This window comes from Podarcis pityusensis, assembly GCF_964106645.2.
Source record: "Podarcis pityusensis genome assembly, chromosome: 8".
NCBI classification, from domain to species: domain Eukaryota; kingdom Metazoa; phylum Chordata; class Lepidosauria; order Squamata; family Lacertidae; genus Podarcis; species Podarcis pityusensis.
The window spans coordinates 13351505-13374297 of record NC_138033.1 but is presented as its reverse complement, the minus strand read 5'-3'; the positions used below and the strand labels follow the sequence as shown (position 1 = coordinate 13374297).

The 22793-nt window shown below is 39.9% G+C and overlaps 2 long non-coding RNA genes across 2 annotated transcripts in view; one reads left to right on the top strand and one right to left on the bottom strand.

The window, feature by feature from the left end:
* The window catches only part of LOC308484548, a 410132-nt gene that overhangs the window by 334464 nt on the left and 52875 nt on the right, over positions 1 to 22793 (bottom strand). The window lies entirely within an intron of this gene.
* LOC308484611 lies at positions 1687 to 11851 on the top strand. The gene is made up of 5 exons (XR_013990040.1): positions 1687 to 1830; positions 7098 to 7226; positions 9009 to 9158; positions 10871 to 11017; positions 11755 to 11851. It is a non-coding gene; the product is annotated as an uncharacterized lncRNA (long non-coding RNA).

The window sequence follows — 22793 nt, the reverse complement described above, 5'->3', positions numbered from 1 at the left end:
TTTATGCTGAATCATAATTACCCATCAATGTGAGGTTGGTGTGAGATATGTGAAGCATTATAATACTTATTTCAATTGGAAAAGAGTTTGAGGCAGGGGAGATAAAGGGAAGTGCCAGGCAAACCAAAACTCCAAAATGTACTTTGAAGAAGTTGCAATACAAAACCAGACAAACTTATCTGGGAGTAAGACCCATTGAAATCAGTGACACTTACATCAAGGAAGACAGATATAGAATTGCTTTGTAATCCCTTTGAAATAAATGCTTACTACTTCCACCAACAGTGCATAGGAGTGTGCTGAAATCCCTATGCCGCCTCCAATCCTTCCAGCCAAATATATGTATTGGTGAGGGATGGAGTGGAAACTTGAGAAGCACATTTGGCTATCAAGGAAGGAGTTGCATTGCTCAGTAGGCCTAATATAAATAATGAAGCAAAGAGAAGGACACCCCAAGATAGACAGCTTAGTGATGAATGTCCTCTGTGCCTTCTGTGCTGTGTATGGTTAAAAATACCTTGGTTGGTGGTATAGTGGGAAATGAGGATATTGTTCTGTGTCCAAGAGCAGTGGAAAGAGAAGAAGGAAATAGGCAAAAAGCTGTCCCTCACCCTTTTAAACACAAGGTGAACATGCTGGATCAGGACAATCACCCATCTAGTCCAGCATCCCAACCGATCCCTGTGGAAAGCCTGCAAGCTGGACAAGACTGCAACAATATTCTGTTCATCAGCAATTCCCAGCACCAATTATTCAGAAGCAGAACTTCTTTTGACAGTGGAAGTAGAATGTAGCTATTGTGGGAAAACATAATCTAATCCTCTTTTTAAGTCATCTGAGTTGGTGGCCACACTGCAGTCTATTAGAGTTGCCATATCTTGGCATATCTCTCTTGCCATATCTCTCAGTCACTGGCACATTCAACTCTTGAGGTCTCACTTTGTCCCTTTTATGCCTTGGAAACCATGGCTGAGACAGCAGGATCATTATACTGGTTAAAACCTCCATTGCATCCACATGTACCCATAGCCCATTTCATTCTTTCAAGCATGCTTGAAAGGATCTAGTATCCAGTATTTTACTGAAGTAGCCTCTCCACCCCCATCATTCAGTCCAGACACTGAGATCTAGCTCTAAGGGAATCCTTACTTCTCTGAGAAGTGAGGTTAGAGGGAGCTAGGCAGAGGGCCTTCTTGGTACTGGTGCCCACATTGTGGAATGACCTCCCCTCAGATGTCATGAAGATAAGTAACTATCAGACCTTTAGAAAACGTCTGAAGGCAGCCCTGTATAGGGAGGTTTCTAATGTTTGATGTTTTATTATGTTTCTGTATATGCTTGACGGTGCTCAGAGTGGCTAGGGTGACCCAGTCAGATGGGTGGGGTAAAAATAATAAAAATATTATTTCTATTAGGATCTCATTTTGTAGCTGGCTTCTGGGCTTTTGCCCTTGCCTATTTGGCTCTCAGTTGCTTTCTTGAGTGTCTTCACTATTTAAATTTTAAATGATCTATATTGAAAAACAAATCTGAAAAATATCTATCAACAACTAATGAGATCATAGACAATTCCAACAGTGAGCTTTGAATTTCAGTATGTCCTTCCTTATCTTTGTGGTGAACAAATAACACCCATTCCCGGACCTCACTGAACCATTTGTTCCCACGTGTTGCCTGCGACATGAGTTGATGGCCTATAAATTCCTCCAGGTAAGCCTCTACCTGCATCAATTCCCTTGTTGATCCACCTCTGCTCTGAGTCTCCTAATCTTTCTAGAATGATGGAGGCACTCCTGAGCGCATGTCTCCTCTTGGCCCTGATTTCTCCAGGTAAGTTGGGAAACAGTTAATGCTCTTTAGTGGACAGTGAGGAGAATTTGCTGCTTGGGAGGGGAGGGAAGTTATGGGTACAGATCAACACCATAGAAAGCAAGGACTGATGGGTTACCAAGAGAAAGTAGGGGAGAATTAAGTCAAGAGTATTTCTTGTGATGTCATACATATAAATGATGCCATACAGATATAGAATGAAATATCCCATTCTAACATGGAAGCTGCATTTCAACAATGCACTCAAAATAGTGGATCTCTCTCTCTCTCTCTCTCTCTCTGTGTGTGTGTGTGTGTGTGTGTGTGTGTTTATAGATATGTGTGTGTATGTCCACACAGACACACAGTTTGGCAATTAAAAAAGAGACAGAAACAACGTACTATTACAAATACTGTATCTGATGGAAAATCTGTAAAAAACCCTGCAGATATAAGAAAATGTTTTCAGAAATATTTCAAACAGCTGTATAAAAAAGTAAGGAAGATAAATATAAAATTGAGCAATTTCTTAAAGCAAATGAAATGCAAAAAATTCCCAAGGATAAAAGGTTCCTACTTAATGCTATGATTACAAGACAGGAGGTTGAGATAGCAATAAATGAGATACAGCTAGGTAAAGCCCCAGGACCAGATGGTCTTTCTGCAAAATATTATAAAATTTTGAAAGATTGGTTAATTCAGCCATTAGCAGATGTGTGCAATAAAATTTTAAGAGGGGACAAAGCACCCGAAACCTGGAAAGCTGCTTTTATAACCCTGATTCCAAAACCAGATCAAGATAGATCCGATGTAAAAAATAACAGACCGATCTCATTACTTAATGTGGACAATAAAACTTTTGCAAATATATTGGCCAACAGATTAAAAAGGTTCTAACAGGTTATATTCATAAGGACCAGGCAGGTTTCTTGCCAGGGAGACATATGAAAGATAATATTAGGAATATAATTGATGTATTAGGAAAGTTGGAAGTGAAAAGAAATTGTAAAGCAATGTTAATGTTTATAGATGCTGAAAAGGCCTTTGACAATGTTTCCTGGTTATTTATGGGGGGGGAAATCTGGAAAGAATAGAGGTTGGACAGGAATTTTTAAACGGTATTAATGCGATCTATTTTGAACAAAAAGCAAAAATTATAGTTAATAATGTGGTATCAGAAGTAATAAGAATTGAGAATGGAACCAGGCAAGGGTGCCCACTTTCCCCTCTGCTATTTATTTCAGTTCTGGAAGTTCTGCTAAATATGTTAAGGAAATAGGAGGAGATATAAGGCATTGTAGTAGGTGTCGGGATCTCCGCTCAGCCAAGCTGATAAAGCTCATCTTCCTCTGAGTCCTTCGGAATCGCCCTCCCGACAAATAATTAATGACCTGAGCCTTTGATGAGGCTTCCAGGCACTTTCCATTCAGCAGAGAATCCAGCACAGGGAAGTGATGAGATTTATGGCTATATGCTATGCTTTATTTCTAAGCTACGCAGACAGCAAAAAAAATCCTCTCTCTATGAGAGCAGAGAGCAACAGAACAAAGGAACAAAGGAAACAGGAAACCACTAACATCACATCCTTTCTCCCATGAGACTTCCAATAGCCTGGACTGTCTCTGGAATGTAAACAGAGTCCTGTGACTCCAAGCAGCTGCTCAGTAGCAAACAGAAACTAATGGTAGGATCCAAGCAATATAAATTAAAAGCCTTTGCTGATGACTTGGTGTTAACTTTACAGGACCCAGAAACCAGTGCAATAAAAGCACTGGAATTGATACAGGAGTTCGGGCAGGTAGCAGGATTCAAACTAAATAAGAGCAAAACCAAAGCTTTTTTTTTGGGGGGGGGGGGTAGATAATGAATTAGAAATTCATTAGGAATTAGAAATAAAAATTCTCTTAGAAAAGATAGGCCTTTCTTACTGATATTCTGCATCAGTAATTAAAATGAATGTCCTACCCAGAATGTTATTCTTGTTCCAATCAATCCCAGTGATAAGAGGATTAAAACAATTTAAGGATTGGCAGAAGACACTAGCAAGATTTGTCTGGCAGGGCAAGAGGCCAAGAATAAAAATGAAGATTCTGGTTGATAAAAAAGAAAGAGGGGCTTCACTCTCCCAGACATGAAGATATACCATGAAGCATCATGCTTAACATGGATAAGGGACTGGATAAAATTGGAAAACACAGATCTCCTGGATTTAGAAGGATATGACAACAGGTACGGGTGCCACTTGTACCTGTGGTATGATAAAGTGAGAGTCCACATGGGTTTTTTGAATCATATAATCAGGGGACCTTTATATGAAGTATGGGAGAGAAATAAGAGTTTGCTAGAAAGGAAAACCCCTTGGTGGATATCTCCAACAGAAGTATTAATCATAAAAAACCCAATATGGAAGGAAGGAGAGCCACATATGAAGAGTTTCTTAGAAAAACGGACCAGGGTCTAAAATTAAAGAAGTATGAAGAAGTGGAGAATTTACTGACTGGGTGGCTGCAATATCATCAAGTTAATGAGATACTGAAGGAAGACAAAAAGAGGTTGGGATTTGAGGACAAGAAATCAAAATTCCATATAGATATTATAGATGGGAAAGACAAATTGCTGTCAAAAACATATGACCTATTACTGAATTGGTACACTAAGGATGAGGAGGTAAAGGAAGCCATGATCAAATGGGCCATAGATTTTGGTTACAATATTGAATTGGAAGCGTGGCAGGAATTATGGAGTGAGAATTTAAAATTTACGGCGTGCACAGCACTACAAGAGAATTTATGGAAAATGATTTTTAGGTGGCATCTAACGCCGGTAAAACTGGCAAAGATGTACAGAATGAAAAATAAGAAATGTTGGAAATGTGGAAAGGTAGGTGGAGATCTCTACCACATGTGGTGGAAATGTGGAAAGGTGAAGGGCTTTTGGGATTTAATTTACAATGAGCTTAAAAAAATCTTTAAGTATACCTTTTAAAAAAAACCTGAAGCCTTTCTTTTGGGATTAGTGGGAAAGGAGGTTAAAAAGAAGGATAAGAATTTATTTTTGTATGCCACGACGGCAGCAAGGATTATGTTGGCCCAGAATTGGAAGACAAATGTAATACCAACTATTTCAGACTGGCAGGTTAAATTGATAAATTATGCGGAACTGGCTAGATTATCAGGGAGAATACGAGATCAGAAAGATCAGAAGTTTTCTGAAAATTGGAGTAAATATTTGGTGTATATAAGAGATAATTGTAAATCTTTAAAGACACTGGCAGGGTTTGACTAACTTCAACAGCATATGATTAATTAGATAAACGAATAAAATACGAGATGTAATGAAACTATAAGATACTTACTGAAGGGGGGGAAGGAAGTCTGAAGCTCGGCAGAGCTAAAGGTTGTATATGAGATCTATTTGTACAACAAATGCACATAATTGTATTCTGGTTGAAAATCAATAAAAATTTAATATTAAAAAAAGAAGAAAAGAAAAGCTAGGCCTTGCTTTTGTGAAAAAAGTTAAGTATCTGGGTGTGAATTTATCAGTGAAATTTTTGATTTTATATAAAGATAATTATGAAAAATTATGGAATGAAATTAAGAGAGATCTTGAGATATGGTCAAATTTAAAACTTTCATTGATGGGCTGAATTTCGGTGGTTAAGATGAATGTATTGCGAAAGATGCTGTTTTTATTCCAAGCTTTACCAGTCATTGATAATGTTACTTGTTTTAAAGAATGGCAGAAGGCACTGTCTAAATTTATCTGGCAGGGGGGAAAACCAAATGTATAATCTGTTGTTGGAGTGGCATACAAAGGACGAACAAGTTAAATCAGTAATGACTGACTGGGCAAGAGATGTAGGACATAATATAATGGTGGAGGATTGGGAGAGGTTATGGAAGAAAGGGGTTAAGTTTACTGCATGTATGATGTTAAAAGAAAATATTATGAAAATCATGTGTAGGTGGTACTTAACCCCAGTAAAACTAGCAAAGATTTATCTTAACAGTGATAATCTCTGCTGGAACTGTAAAGAAAAAGAAGGTATCTTTTTCCATATGTGGTGGACCTGCCCCAAGGTGAAAGACTTCTGGGAGAAGATTTATAATGAATTGGGGGAAAAACGTTGAGATATACATTTATTAAGAAACCAGAGGCCTTTCTTCTTGGGATAACAGGTCTGGAATTGCCCAAGAAAGATGTTAAATTATTTTTATATGCCACGAGGGCTGCTCGAATTTTACTAGCTAAGAACTGGAAAATACAAGAATTACCAACTGTGGAAGATTGGCAGATGAAGATGATGGATTTCTTGGAGCTAGCTGACATTACTGGAAGAATCCACGACCAAAAAGAAGAGGAATACCAAGAAGATTGGAAGAAATTTAAAGACTATTTGAATAAATATTGTAACATAAAAAATTAGAAATCACTTGAAAGTACCAAATAGGCCTAGGATTAAATTAGGATTTATTAAATAAATGGGGTTCAGAAAGTAAGAAAAATGAATAAGTTAGATTAAAAATTGGAAATATTTTGGTTTAAGAATGATATTGGGAAGCTGTTACATATAGATACATGGAAATTCAGAAGGGAGGGAATGGAGGAAGTCAACCAATATGTAAATAAGTATGGATCTTTAAAGGATTAAGTTTGCTCTTATTGTTTATTTCTTTTATGGTGGTGGATAAGATGTCTATTGTATTGTTTTCTTTTTTTGATACATTTTCTATTTCTTTTTTCTTTCTTTCTTTTTGTGTTATTTGTTCTGTTATGTGGCATAATTGTGGAAAACTTAATAATGTGTACATATATATATATATAACCTACCTCACAGGAATCTTCTGTGGATAAAATTGGGAGGGGAGAACCATGTACACAGCCTTGAGCTTCTTGGAGAAAATGGCTGCAGATAAATAAATAAATTTGAAAAATTAGAAATTGAGAGCAAGAGAAATTGATAGATCTATTCACCTCTAGTCTAGGAACCTGTCCTCACACTGGCCAACCCAACCTCTTGGAAATAAGTAAGACAGGTTAACCTCCCAACCTCTTGGAAATTATTAAAACAGTGTTCTGGATGATAGCTTCAAGAGTTTCAATTACTTAGTGTTTAGTTTAGTTTATTTAATTCAATTAAAATGCTGATTATATCAAACCCCTTATAATTTAAAAGTTTTAATTCACTCACACATCCTCCTCTGTGTCTCCTTAAGCAAGACCAAATAATAATACTGTTAATAATAATAATAATCCATGAAGTAATATTTTGCTCCTGTCATCAGCATTACCTCTGAAATGCAGATATAGATTGAACAGGATGGAACTGACACATAATGGCTATGCTGAAACAACAAAGACTTGTGAGTCTTTTCAAGATTCCTGTTTTGCCAGTGTTCTGCGAACAAATATAGGTATGATTTGCTTGACTTTTTGTCTTTTGCTGTTGGATTAGATCCAGGTTAAGATAGTTGAACTTTAAGGGCTCTAGTGGCATATAGAAGTTTATGGTGGGACAACTCACCTTTGAAGAAATTGAGGTGAGGAAGCTGTGGTACTTCAGCTGTAGATGAATTAGAACTCCCATCAGCCTCAGCTAGCCTGGCCACCAGTCAAGGATGTTGGGAGATGTAATCCAACAACATCTGGAGGATCACAGCTTCCCAATCCTGAAGTAAGCAATGGCTGACATAGGAAAATGGGGAATCTAACATTCCCTGATCACAACCAGTGGCTGAATTTGGGTACTGATCTCCAAGCTTGGAGAACTTGATTTGCATTAACCAGTAATCCCTGCTGGTCCAAATCAATGAACTCCAGTTTAGTTTTGGTTATCAAACTAGAACAATAAACCTGGAATATAACCTGAATATCCCCTTTGCGATAAAGGACATTATAATTGCGATTCCTTTCACAGATTTATTTTAAAATAATCAAAAGCTGAGCAATCAGGATGGGAGATGAAGGTACTTCACACTTTCATGGCTCCCAATCCATCCTCAAGTAATTATCAGTGATGAAACGATGAGGAAGGAACCAATATAAAGGAAGTATTCCTGTAGGTTACCTCTTAAAAAGGATTTCCATTACCCAGCTTGATTCAGAGTGGGCCCCATTTTGTAGTTTGTCTCAAGTACCAAAATGCCTTGGGGCAATCCTGGGTGGGATGGTGGTGCTCACTTGACCATATGTCCCAACATCACTGCTACATTTTTGGAGGGAGAGGGGCAAGGGTGCAGTGAGGTTGGTGCAGTGCAAGTTTCTTGTCAAGTGTATTGTGTTGGGCACACAGGAGTTCAAGGAAGCATTTCCCCCAACCTGCAAACTGTTATGATCGACTAGCAGAGAGAGTGCAGTGTTTGTCAGATGTCTTGTCAGATGTATAGAAGAAGGCATGAGCCTTTGTGCTACAAGTTTGACCTGAAATGAAGTTCTGCATACATTCCAAATTTAATGCAATTTACAAATTAATTGTAAACATTCAAGTTTAAAAAATGAAAAATCCAATTCCAGTGCTGATATTTAAAAGTATTAATTTACCCCTGCAGTCAATTTATATTTTGTCACTGCAGAACCATAAAAACAGAGGCTGGTCATTTGGATGAAGTTGGCAGGAGACCTTTGCTTGTGGAAAGGGGCAGAATTCTTAAATCCTACAGAAAACATTTCTGTTCCACCAGGGCTATGCAGATCATTAAGAACACATCTTTCCACATCGGTTAATTGGTATTTATTTATTTTAGAAGACATCTGAAGGCAGCCCCATTCATGGAAGTTTTTAATCTTTGAAGTTTTATTCTGTTTTTCATGTTCTGTTGGAAGCCACCCAGAGTGGCTGGGGAAACCCAGCCAGAAAGGTGGGGTAGAAAATTATTAATAATAATAATAATAATAATAATAATAATAATAATAATAATATAACAATAATTTATATTTATTACAGTTTTTATTTTATCTTTTATGAATTATTACTGGAAAATATTTTGATATTTTCCCTTTTATGCTATAGCCATGATATAAACAGCACCTAACTTTAGAAAGCCAAACTGAATAATACTTTCCATATTGTTAGTTGGAAAAGGTCCTGATTCAGGCATCAAAGAAAATTGGAACCATTACAATTAATGAGCCTTAGGAGCAACGGATCTGCATATTTCTTCCAGATCTAGATATATCTTTCACATTCTTTTTCATAGGGAAATCCCAAGTGCAACTTTCAAATAGTTGCTCGTCATCCAGCTATTGCTTCTCAGGTGATTACAGCTTCACTGCAGGGAATGGTAAATTCTTTCAGACGAAGAAGCACTGCTGCAACACTGACCTGTGCAACAATGCAACTCTCAGCCGTAAGTTTCTGCATCATTTTAGAATCCTTAGCATGTCAGGGTTGTGCACTGGATTTGGACAAGGCTAGTATTCTTAGTCAATTAGCAGTACTCAGAGGCACTGTGCCTTACTCAAATGGGTTGAGACAGCCCCAGATGGCTACAGGTTGGGTTGAGCAGTACAGGACTATTAGGGCCTCTCAAGGGGTGGAGACGGAGAGGAAAGCATGAGGAACAACTATGAAAAAGAGGGACCTACTGGGCAGCTTCATCTCTCTGCCTGAGAAGGGATGGGTTGCCTTTCCAACTAGGCCTCTCCTTCTTCCTGCCCCTCAAAACAGCACCATGTAGGATCAGATCCTCCTCCTGATAGGTGGGAGGATCTGAGCCTGCACAGTGCCAGTGCCCCTTGTCCCAGTCATGTTTTTGCTGGATGTTAAGATATTGTTACACACTGTCCATATATCCAAGTGATTTGAGATTCCAGAGGTACCTGGTGTGCTTTAACCCAGGGAATGTGTTTCCTGTGGGACCATAATGCACAACAGACACTGTGATGTCTTTATGATTTATGGGTTATATATAAATATACCGGTATACAACATGAGGCTTAAAATGAAGACATCCACCAGAAGATGTCCTGTCCCTCTCATAGGCACAGCAGAATCCTCACCTTGGCAGCTTTCTTTTCTTGAGAACGGTCACATTCCACTTGTTCTAGATTTGCTAATCTAATTCTGGTCATATGGACACATGGAGAAGCCTCCATTCTTTTGATGTGTTGCTGTGTTAATCTGTTATTTTAATGACCCACTTTCCCCAAATGGTCACCTCAGAAGTAGATTGGTTCAAAGATAAATCATGTTAATTTCCTAGGATTAAGAGGTGTCTAAAGAGACACAATTTAAGAATTTTGCCCAGATTATTTAACCCAGTGGATGAGTAAAAACAACAACAATAACAACAAAACTGGTCGAAGAATACAAAGTTCAAGACACCTTTATAACACTCCCTATGCACAATTAGCCTGTGAACGATCTATTTCAACCAATATAATTGGATATCTAAGGTCATGAACAGCTCATAATTAATTTATGGTCCCTTCAAGTTAACTTTCAATTGAATATTCCAAAAATGAACCTTACAATCCACCTATCTTATTCAGGTGTCCTCCTAAATCACGCTTGAGCTGGTTCTGGTCAGTTTTTTAATTGGGAAAATAAGCACTATCTAAGATGGGAGTTATGAGCATGCATAAGATAAGTCCCTATCTTACAGTGTTCTCTTAAATTTATTTGTTTTATTTATTGACTTTATATACCACCCTATACCTGGGGGTCTCAGGATGGTTCACAGAAACTCATGGATAGCTCATTGTTAAAGAGCAGGAGAGAGTGAGAATCTCCGTACAAAAAAAGGGGACTAAGAGCCTATATTTTCAGAGAGGTTACACCATAATAGATGACATGAAAACCTTCAGGGAGATTGAGAAGGAAAAGAAAGTTCACAATGCCCCACCTCAGATTTGGTAAAGGTCATTCATCTCAGACACCAGTGGTGACTTTGTCCTATGGTCAGCCCTGAATGCAGATTGTGCCTTGATCATATTTATTCAAGAGTACTTGCAGCTCCTCCACCAAAACTGTAAGGCCCTAGGGTTCTTTCCAAAAATATAACATACAGATACAAAGACAAAGTGATTAACATGCTCACTATACTTTGGATTTTGGCAGTTCCTGATCGCAACATGCTGGCTGAAAATGGTCTGCAGTGCCCATCCTGCTTCTCCAAAGGAGAGGAAAAGTGTGAAAGTGAGAAGACCATCAACTGTCTTGAGAATGAGACCCAGTGTGTTGATTTTCAAGGAGCTCTTAATATAGGTAACATTGCTACTCAGACAGGGAAGAAAGGCCGACTCATTGGCTAGGTCATGCAGATTCCCTCCTGCTCTCCCTTACATCCTCTTCCTTTCCCTTTCATGTTGCTGGAAAAGTGAGAGGAATCATATCTCTCAATGGCCCCACTCTGCATCCTTCCTCAGTGTTTTGTTAGAATAACTCAGACCATAACTGCAAGGATATATAGTTGTGCATCAAAATTTCCGCTCTCTTCTGACTGCACCTTGTCTTCCACACCGCTAGCATTCTTTTGAGGCTGCATCACACTGAGTGTTGTTTCCAAATCTTGCTGTGTGGCCACAGCATGTGGCTTTAAACATGTCCAGGAGATGGCAGGGATAGAATTCCTCCCATTTTATTGCAACTGACTTCCCCACAAGAATTTGATTTGCTTAATCTAGTTAATTAGGCCTATTCTCTGATCCACTAATTTCATTATATTTTATAAATATAACCTGTTTATTAATAATCTTTGTGTCTTGAGACTCCTTTGGGTATGATGGCAATGTTGATTTACATCCGAGATATTTTTTTACCTGAACTTCTGATGTTGAAAATTTTGTATATTCATATTCTGATGAAATTATGAAATTTTTCTGATTTCTTAAATATATACAGTTTAAAACTAACTTATTAAAATTCTCATTTACCATCACAAGCACAATCTCCAATTCCTGGATAAAGGACTAATGTCAACATTTCTCTCCCCCCCCCCCCAGCTCTCTTTCTGCAGCACCACGATTTCACTTTCCAAGGTTGTGGAACAACAGATTTTTGTGCCATCCAGAGAAATGAAAGAAGAATAATCAGAATTGGGAGCTTTATCCTTCTTGTTAAGCAAATAAACTGTTATAATGCTTCACGAATCTCACACCAGCTTGAACATGAAGGGTGAATAGGACAGTGTAGACCTCCTCCTTGTTTATTCCAAAATCCGTAGCAATGAGAGGGAATTGGAGTCCTAGTGGTGAAATCCAGGACTCAGGATCTCTGGTTCTTACTTTTTTTTATTTTGGTGGTGGAAAAGAAAAGCAAGTGGCACAGAAAAAGGGGTTAAAATTGCCAGTTTGCATTTCTTGATGTAGAAAATATTGATCTGGTGACATCTTTCCTATTCTGATAAATTGAAGAGGGCTCTGGAAGCTTCTTTGTGTGAAAGAAACAAGCAGAAGGTTCCCTCAGAGAAGCTTAGTACAGCTGGGTTAAACTGGTTCTGTTATCTCTTCTTCAAGGTCATACTGACTATAGTAAGAGGCCAGAAGGAACCTGGGTTTCACTTTCACTTTCTATCTCTCTTCCGTATATAGTGTTAAGGTTTGTTGTTGTTGTTTAGTCGTTTAGTCGTGTCCCACTCTTCATGACCCCATGGACCAGCGCATGCCAGGCACCCCTGTCCTCCACTGTCTCCCGCAGTTTGGCCAGACTCATGTTCATAGCCTCGAGAACACTGTCCACCCATCTTGTCCTCTGTCGTCCCTTTCTTCTTGTGCCCTCAATCTTTCCCAACATCAGGGTCTTTTCCAAGGAGTCTTCTCTTCTCATGAGGTGGCCAAAGTATTGGAGCCTCAGCTTCACAATCTGTCCTTCCAGTGAGCACTCAGGGCTGATTTCCTTAAGAATGGATACGTTTGATCTTCTTGCAGTCCATGGGACTCTCAAGAGTCTCCTCCAGCACCATAATTCAATAGCATCAATTCTTTGGCGATCAGCCTTCTTTATGGTCCAGCTCTCACTTCTATACATCACTACTGAGAAAACCATGGCTTTAACTATGCGGACCTTTGTTGGCAAGGTGATGTCTCTGCTTTTTAAGACGCTGTCTAGGTTTGCCATCGCCTTTCTCCCGAGGAGCAGGCGTCTTTTAATTTCGTGACTGCTGTCACCATCTTCAGTGATCATGAAGCCCAAGAAAGTAAAATCTCTCACTGCCTCCATTTCTTCCCCTTCTATTTGCCAGGAGGTGATGGGCCCAGTTGCCATGATCTTCGTTTTTTTGATGTTGAGCTTCAGACCATATTTTGCGCTCTCCTCTTTCACCCTCATTAAAAGGTTCTTTAATTCCTCCTCACTTTCTGCCATCAAGGTTGTGTCATCTGCATATCTGAGGTTGTTGATATTTCTTCCGACGATCTTAATTCCAGCTTGGGATTCATCCAGCCCAGCCTTTCGCATGATGAATTCTGCATATAAGTTAAACAAGCAGGGAGACACTATACAGCCTTGCCATACTCCTTTCCCAATTTTGAACCAATCAGTTGTTCCATATCCAGTTCTAACTGTAGCTTCTTGTCCCACATAGAGATTTCTCAGGAGACAGATGAGGTGATCAGGCACTCCCATTTCTTTAAGAACTTGCCATAGTTTGCTGTGGTCAACACAGTCAAAGGCTTTTGCATAGTCAATGAAGCAGAAGTAGATGTCTTTCTGGAACTCTCTAGCTTTCTCCATAATCCAGAGCATGTTTGCAATTTGGTCTCTGGTTCCTCTGCCCCTTCGAAATCCAGCTTGCACTTCTGGGAGTTCTCGTTCCACATACTGCTTAAGCCTGCCTTGTAGAATTTTAAGCATAACCTTGCTAGCGTGTGAAATGAGTGCAATTGTGCGGTAGTTGGAGCATTCTTTGGCACTGCCTTTCTTTGGGATTGGGATGTAGACTGATCTTCTCCAATCCTCTGGCCACTGCTGAGTTTTCCAAATTTGCTGGCATATTGAGTGTAGCACCTTAACAGCATCATCATTTAAAATTTTAAATAGTTCAGCTGGAATATCATCACTTCCACTGGCTTTGTTATTAGCAGTGCTTTCTAAGGCCCATTTGACTTCACTCTCCAGGATGTCAGGCTCAAGGTCAGCAACCACACTACCTGGGGTATATGAGGCATCCATTTCTTTCTGGTATAATTCCTCTGTGTATTCTTGCCACCTCTTCTTGATGTCTTCTGCTTCTGTTAGGTCCTTTCCACTTTTGTCTTTTATTATGGTAATCTTTGTACGAAATGTTCCTTTCATATCTCCAATTTTCTTGAATAGATCTCTGGTTTTCCCCATTCTATTGTTTTCCTCTATTTCTTTGCATTGCTCGTTTAAGAAGGCCTTCTTGTCTCTCCTTGCTATTTTTTGGAAATCTGCATTCAATTTCCTGTATCTTTCACTATCTCCCTCGCATTTTGCTTGCCTTCTCTCCCCCGCTATTTGTAAGGCCTCGTTGGACAGCCACTTTGCTTTCTTGCATTTCCTTTTCATTGGGATGGTTTTAGTTGCTGCCTCCTGTATAATGTTACGAGCCTCCATCCATAGTTCTTCAGGCACTCTGTCCATCAAATCTAAATCCTTAAACCTGTTCCTCACTTCCACTGTGTATTCATAAGGGATTTGACTTAGATTGTATCGTACCGGCCCAGTGGTTTTTCCTACTATCTTCAGTTTAAGCTTGAATTTTGCTATAAGAAGCTGATGATCTGAGCCGCAGTCAGCTCCAGGTCTTGTTTTTGCTGACTGTATAGAGCTTCTCCATCTTTGGCTGCAGAGAATATAATCAATCTGATTTCGATGCTGCCCATCTGGTGATGTCCATGTGTAGAGTCGTCTCTTGTGTTGTTGGAAAAGAGTGTTTGTGATGACCAGCTTGTTCTCTTGGCAGAACTCTATTAGCCTTTGCCCTGCTTCGTTTTGATCTCCAAGGCCAAACTTGCCAGTTGTTCCTTTTATCTCTTGATTCCCTACTTTAGCATTCCAATCCCTTATAATGAGAAGAACATCCTTCTTTGGTGTCACTTCTATAAGGTCTTGTAAGTCTTCATAGAATTGGTCAATTTCAGTTTCTTCAGCACCAGTGGTTGGTGCATAAACTTGGATTACTGTGATGTTAAAAGGTCTGCCTTGGATTCGTATCAATATCATTCTATCATTTTTGAGATTGCATCCCAGTACGGGTTTCTTGCCCACAGTAGTAGATATGATGGTCATCCGAACTGAATTCGCCCATTCCTGTCCATTTTAGTTCACTGATGCCCAGGATGTCAATATTTATTCTTGCCATCTCATTTTTGACCACATCCAACTTACCAAGGTTCATGGTTCTTACATTCCAGGTTCCTATGCAATATTTTTCTTTACAGCATTGGACTTTCCTTTCGCTTCCAGGCATATCCGCAACTGAGCGTCCTTTCGGCTTTGGCCCAGTCGCTTCATCAGCTCTGGATCTACTTGTACTTGTCCTCCGCTCTTCCTAAGTAGCATGTTGGACGCCTTCCGAGCTGAGGGGCTCATCTTCCAGCGTCATAACTTTTATATGCCTGTTGTCTTTGTCCATGGAGTTTTCTTGGCAGGGATACTGGAGTGGCTTGCCGTTTCCTGCTCCAGGTGGATCACGTTTGGTCAAAACTCTCCACTATGACCTGTCCATCTTGGGTGGCCCTGCACGGCATAGCTCATAGCTTCTCTGAGTTATTCAAGCCCCTTCGCCACGGCAAGGCAGTGATCTATGAAGGGGATGTTAAGGTTTAAACTTATTATAAGTTCTTGTAAGTTTAAGTCTGCTGCAAATGGATTGGATTTGTGACAATTATGCTCATTTGCCTTCAGTAGCCACAAAGCTCTGCTGGATGAAATGTTAATTGCCTCTGGTCTATTTTTTGGGAATCCTGAATGTGTTTAAGTTTTTACTCTGCTAACTATACGTTGGGATCTGCTCTGGATCAATACTGAGTAGAATTTCCATGACAGGAATGTGGGGATTGTGGATTCTAACTACGAAGAACCTGGTAGTGTATCATTTTAAAATAGTTGAATTTTATTATGTTCATTGCAATGGAAAATAAATGGTTATGGGAAATAAAATGCTGGTTCTCAGATCTGTTTCTTTCACACACAAATGCAGTTATTATTTGTTTGTTTAGCTGAACTGATTATAAAAGATAAAATATATAAAACAGGACACACTGCACAGTAAAAATCATTATTAAAATCAGATGTTTCGTTAGATGCGAAGTTTCTCCTCTGAAGAATTTAACTTAGGGCATTTTTTCAGACAGAGTTCACTGGAGCTCAGCTCCATCATCTCTCAGGTGGGTTCCATTGCCATTCTCAGTGAACAAGGGAGAAGTTCTTGGTGAACTCTGGCACCGGTAAATCTAGAAAAATAGCACTGATCCCAAAAATCTTTTCTCCTTATAATCGTCACTGTAAGGGCAGAACAGACCACTTTTTCAGAGGTATAAGGGGACTTGTCCCTTAATAAAAAGTTAATCATATACCAATCCATCTCTCAATTGGGAGATTTAAATATTTGAACAAAGCTTCTCTTAAGTCCTCATAGATGGGACAAACCAGTAAGTAGTTGGGTAAATATGCAGGCACCTTACCTCTACGTAAGCAAACTTTTTCTACGTAGGGGATCCAGTGATAGTATCCTTCTTCTTTTTTTTTATAAGATATTTATTGAGATTTTCAAAATGTTACAAAATAAAAATAAAGAAAGAAGAAAATACAAAATAAAAATGGTTAACAAAGTAAACAAAGAGAGAAACAAACCACTTACAAATTCAAAATAAGAAAAAAAATGAAAAAAACAAAAATACACGACAAACATTTAAAAACATTTAAAAACAAATTCATTATTCTCAGATCCTCAACTGTCATTACCTTCTTTCTTTGACCTCCTCCTCCTCCCTTTCTTTGTATCCTAGTTATTAATTATCCCAGCAAATCCTTTCCATATTTCATAATATTCTGTCGTTACATTACCTTAAACTGTTTTAATCTTATCTTTTTATAAAAAACCTTGAAACTTAAAGCTTAAGTCTTATCCTTACCAACTGTTCATAACCATAATATTCTTTCATAATTCTTTAAGCATCTTTGCTAAAGCCGAGTAGTTTCATTCCAACATTTTTTTTAACATTCATCAATTTTATAAAACAGTCCTAATAGTAAAAAAATAATAAAAAAAATACAAACAGATCCAATCTTCATCCAGCGTCCCATCCTCCTGGTCCCAGGTTTTGTCAGTCCTTATTATCCCATCGATCTAGCGCATTAACCTGGCAACCTTATATCCAAGGCCCTTAAGTCTCTTCCATGTCCCTTCCGCAGCTCTTCATATTTGTAACTGTATTTTCCCTTGTCTCCTGCTCGTGGTAACTCCAGCTTGGCAATATTTTTGACCCTTCTCGACAGATCAGCCCCTTTTCCATATTCAACACTAAATTCCATGTGATGTTTAAAAACATGTTTCAAAAACCCTCCAAAATTAAGAGCCCCCACAATCCCAAACATCTCACGGCCCATTGCCAGATTTGAAAAGTCCAAACATCCCAGCATAGGGGGGGGGGTCAATCCAGCCCCCCATTTCCAAGCCAAACCAAACTTTTTCTTTCCAAATCTGGCTTTTTCCATGTTCATTTGTCAAATCCGAAAGCTCATATTCCTGTTGGGCCTGTTCTGTCAGGACACGCTCCTGATTTAATTCCTGGGTGGGCTCCACATATTTTCCCACTGTCTGTTCAAAATTTCCCACTGCCTGTTCAAAATTTCTAGTCGAAGTCACCATCAAATTCATCTTCTCATGTAACTGTTCCAGTAGGGCATTTGTTTTATATAAAGCACACAACAGAGCTTCTGAATACATTGTCCTGCAAGGTCAAATGTCTATTCCCACGATTGTAATCTGTAACAGCTGCCGGCTCCCTGGAATTAGTTACAGTTTCACAGTCTCCCTCTAGGGAGAAAACTTCTATTTGTTCTTGCAACAAAGTTCTCCTTTTTGAGATATTTTGTCAATATTTGTTCCTTTAAAATGCGATAGGAAACAGTGGAATCACTATGTTTCTCTTCTTTAGCTATCTGTCAAAAACGTTTGTCTCTGGTCAATGAGCTTCAAACGTCAGTCCTGACACCCCGCTCCAGGGTCAGGACGGTGGAAAGTTACTTTACTTTAAACTCACTTTAAACAGTCCGAAAAAGATCCCCCTTCTTCTCCTGCTGTCGAAGGGGGGTTCCACAATTTTAAATGATGAAATCCAATCCTTTAAAGGCGATTTCCTAAGCTCTAGTTTACGTTATCTTTGCTTTATTCTGTCTACAAAAGAACGGAAGGCTGACTTCCTGTTTAGACCTTCCCGTTCAGTACCAAATTGAAAATAAATTTTTAAATCCAATTCCTTTCTGCTCGCAAGTCCTTATTTAAGGTCCAGTTGTTCAAAGTTTAAGTACTCACGGGTGCTTATTTTAGAGTCCAAATTGTCCCAGGAAAAAGGCAGCGCTCTCCGGCAACGGTTATGCGGCTTCGCTCCACGGAAATAGCAGTTGACTCACAGCACCACGCCACTTCCCCCTCTTCACTTCGGAGCCCGTTAATGGGTTCCTTTGCGAGTTGGGGGGGGGGTGCTAAAGGTGCCCGCCGAGTCCCATGGTCACAGGCTTCATCCGCCTGTGATTTTTAAAAGGGTCCCCGCTTCGCCATAGCGGAGAAGACCCGTTTCATGCGGAGCTAGTCCCTCCAGTTCAGAGGGAGCCCGCCATTGCCGATGGCGCCACCCCGGAAGTCCAGTGATAGCATCCTTCAACTATAACAGAGTTCATACACTGGAGTCACAGAGCTGTAAAACTTCTTCCCCATTTGGTATTTGTGATGTTGGTTAAGTAGTGAGGGTGAGGGGCTGAAAGGGACGTTTGGCATACCAAGGTGCAGGATGGTCCCATCCACGAGGAAAGGTGTGGTGACCATAATAGGCCACTGGATCCATGAGGGCAGAAGATCCTGGAATTCCTTGCCCACTGCCGCTGTCACAGTTGCAGTAATAGCTGCACTGAATTCCTCAGAGCCCAGATTTGCCCCCCCCCCATCAGGTCACCTCTTAAGTGACCTCTTAGGCAATAGGAGGTGGTGCTAGTCTCCTTCCATCCTTGTTTCCTGTGGAGATCTTTATTCCTCACCCCTCGCATTGTTCCTGATTTCGATTTTCACTCAACGCTTCTTCCCTGGAATGAGGAGGCAGCCTTGGCAAGGAGCACATTTCACCAGGCAGGCAGAAGTGTGATGAGCACACAAATCATGCTTTAGCATATGAGATTTCATATGACAAGGTGCCACCTCAATAGCTAACTCACACAGAATGTCCCAAGAAATATCACAATCATCAATAATGCATAGCATTTCTTTACCCCATGATGGGGGCTCTCTATTGTTAAAAGTCAGCATCTCCTTGAAACTTCCATCCCCTTTTAAAAATTAGCCAATACCTAAGGGAAAGGATATGCACTCTGGCCTTCACTGAACAAACACCAATTTACATAGGAGGCAACTCCTGGGGGCAAGGGTTCTTCACTCCCCCCCCCCATAAAATGTCTGAGGGAGCTGGTCCCTCCCAAAGTTGATGGGCATTTCCATTAACATGGTATGCATGCACTGCATTCTGTGATTAATTATGCAGGGCCGGGCTTACCTTCGGCACCCCATATTATATTCAAATGGGCACTACTGCCAACTTCCAAAAGGAGAAGCTTTGAGCAGCTCAAGTATAGTGCAAACATATTTATTCCATGGTATTTACAGATTCAGTTTTTGAGGGTATCCCCATATTTGTGCACTATAATAGATTTATGGGATGAGTTTGAGTTCATAAGTTTTGAGGGCTGGAGAAATCTGTCTACCCCTTTTACTCCAACAGAACCTTGACAGAGAGTTCACTGTATTAATAACCAATGCATTGTATTTACAAAGTGCTAATTCCAATTGAAAAGCATAAACCTAGATATTTAAAGGATTTCACCTGATCAGTGAGGTGCTCCTCAAGTTGCCACTTTTTAAGCCTATTGGCAGAAATCAAAACATTAAGTTTTAGTTTTTTGAATTACGAAGCCTTCCTTCAGATGCATACTTCAGAATGTGGAAGCATATAAAGCAGACAGGAAGGCTGAAAGTTACAGGACCCTTGGGGCAATCATGGTGAAACTTGAATATCAGGATTCAGGTTCAGTTTTCCAGTCACTCATCATCATCATCATCATCATCATCATCAAACCTTTATTGGCATCACTTACAAACATTCAGAATAAATAGGCCAGTGCGATCTCATCGCCATTTCAACAGTACAGTCATTTGCCAAAGGGAAGAAGAGGCGAGCAATCTATTTCACCTCTGTGGGTCTCCAGCAAGGGCAGGGTCCTGTAGCGTACTTTGGTGGCAAAAAATCAAATAGAGGAACTTACCTACTGTATTGGTGCGCTCCTGGCCTCTTCCTTGTAATAAGAAGCGTATGACCTCTGTCTCTGGTTTCCATATTGGGATACATAGTTGGTCTAAGAAATTTTGGTGGAGATCATCATACATTTTACATTTAAGGACCATGTGAGCTAGTGTTTCCACCAGGTGAGCATCACATGGGCAGATCCTATCTCCTTCTGCCATACCTGCAAACCTACCCCAAAGGAGGTTAGAAGGATTAGAACTGAACCTAACCAGCAAAAAAAGCCCTTCTTTCTTGCGGGTGAAGCAAAAATTGTAGATAATTGAAGTTAAATTCCTGCACCCAAGAGGGTCGAAAATAAAGAGTGGAAGATGTTTTTTCTGCAGCGGGAATTAATTCTTGGCAATCTATGTCCCACAGCCTAGTTTTTAACATGGCCTTGGTGATTGGAAAAGCCACAGCTCCCAGGAGATCCTCTGAAAGCCCAAGTTGCCGTATCTTTGTGCAAAACAGTTGTAGCCCTGGGGAAGGGAAGGAGTCTGACAGAACTTCGCTGAGTAAAGTATCTTTGTCTGCTGAAAAACAAATGTTTAGCCAGCATAAAAGAAAACTCGTCCAGGCAACTGTCTCTAGCTTATGTTGGCCTTCCTCTAGACATAGGGCTGCGTAAGGTACACAGCATGGGACAGTGAAAATCTTAAATAGAAAGGCTGCCTGCACTCGTTCCACTGACTGGGTAAACCCTGACATCCAGATTGAAATTCCTAAGAGCAGTTGAGCTCTAACTTTGGCATTAAAAACCTTAAGGGGAGAAGGGATGTGTTGGTTACCTCTTGTTGCAAAGAAGCGTATTATGACCTGCATAGACATCTTTCTGGCATTTACCGCCCCTGCGTAGTGTGAAGACCACCGGAGTCTGTGATGGAAAGTGATTCCCAAATAGTTGAATTCGAATATCTGCTGGATGTTTTCCCCACCAAAGTAGTAGATACAGGCATTTAGCAAATGATTTAAGCCAATTCTTGTCCATGAGAGCAGAATCAGATCATCTGCATATAGGAGAATGGGGACTTTTGATGCATTGAGTTTTGGGCGGTTAGCATTCACCAGTTTCAGTAATGGGGCAAGGTCATTTAAGAAGAGCTTAAAAGGAGAGGGAACAAGAACACTGCCCTTTTTCACACCTTGATTTATAACAACAGGGTCTGCACCTCGTCCCCTGGGGTTATTCTTATACGACAGGTATTATTTGAGTAAAGCTTTTTAATCAGGTAAAGTAACCTAGGATTTAGGCCCAATGACTCCAGTTGGACCATAACAGCCCCCTATTGTCTGAATCAAAAGCAGCCTTAAGATTTAGATAGGCCACATATAGGCCTTCTTTATGGTGCTGTGAGTTAAATAGGACAACACTATACAGTTATGTAAAGTGGATTTCCCTGGCCTAAACCCTGCCTGCTCTGGGCCTATGATGTTGTTCACGTCAAGCCACGTGGTTAATTTGGAAAATTCTCTGTGTCCTGCATCCCACATTAGTACTTTACTAGGGCCATGGAGTTTGTGGTTCTGGTGGTGAATAAGAATCTTAATGACTTAATTTTATAAAGTGTATGCATATTTTTTTTAAAAAATTAGTCTCCTATGCTATAACTGATTTCTAGAGTGTCCAGGTCAAGGGAACTATTAATACTGCTCGATTCTGACTAGGTCATTCCACACCTGGAATGCTGTGCCAAGTTTTGGACCCTGCAATCTAAGAAGGATATTTACAAGCTGAAATGTGTGCAGAGAAGGGCTACTAAAAAGATAAAGGGTCTGGAAACCAAGCCTTATGTGGAATGGATGAGGGAGTTGGGTATACTTAGCCTGGAAAGGCGGCAACTGAGAGGACTCCTTTACAAAGCCTTAGCCATTGGACTATGACAATTGATCTCAGGATTCTGTCCTGCCCTCAGTGATAGTCAACACTTACACCAACTCAGTGAAGGTTGGTTTCTTGGATTGAGTTTAAAATCCAAATGAGGACAAAATAGATTGCAAATATAATTACATTCTGCAGGAAACTTTGTGTGTGATTGTGTAAGTGAGAGAAGATTCTTAAACAGTGGCTGCATTTGTAGGAGATAGAGGGAAGTGCCAGAGAAACCAAAACTCCTAACAATACTTTGAAGAAGTCACAAGACAAAACTATGCTCAGTTATCTGGGCATAGGACCCATTGAAATCAGTGGCACTTACATCTAGGTAGACAGGCATAACAATAAATGGTTACTATGTCCACCAACAGTGCATTGGAGTGTGCTGAAATCCGTAAACCGCCTCCAACCCATCCAGCCAAATTTATTCATTGATGAGGGATGGGGTAGAAACATGAGAAGCATCTTTCTCTATCAAGGAACCAAACTTCCTTTGAAAGTGCAGGTAGAACATAGACATGTCTAATCTTCTTTTTAAGTTATCTAAGCTGGTGGCCAATACTGCCTCCTATGGAAGTGAGTTCCATGACTGAACTATGAACTGCATAAAATACTATACAGCACATAGCTTCTGAACTGCACTAAGCATGGTTTT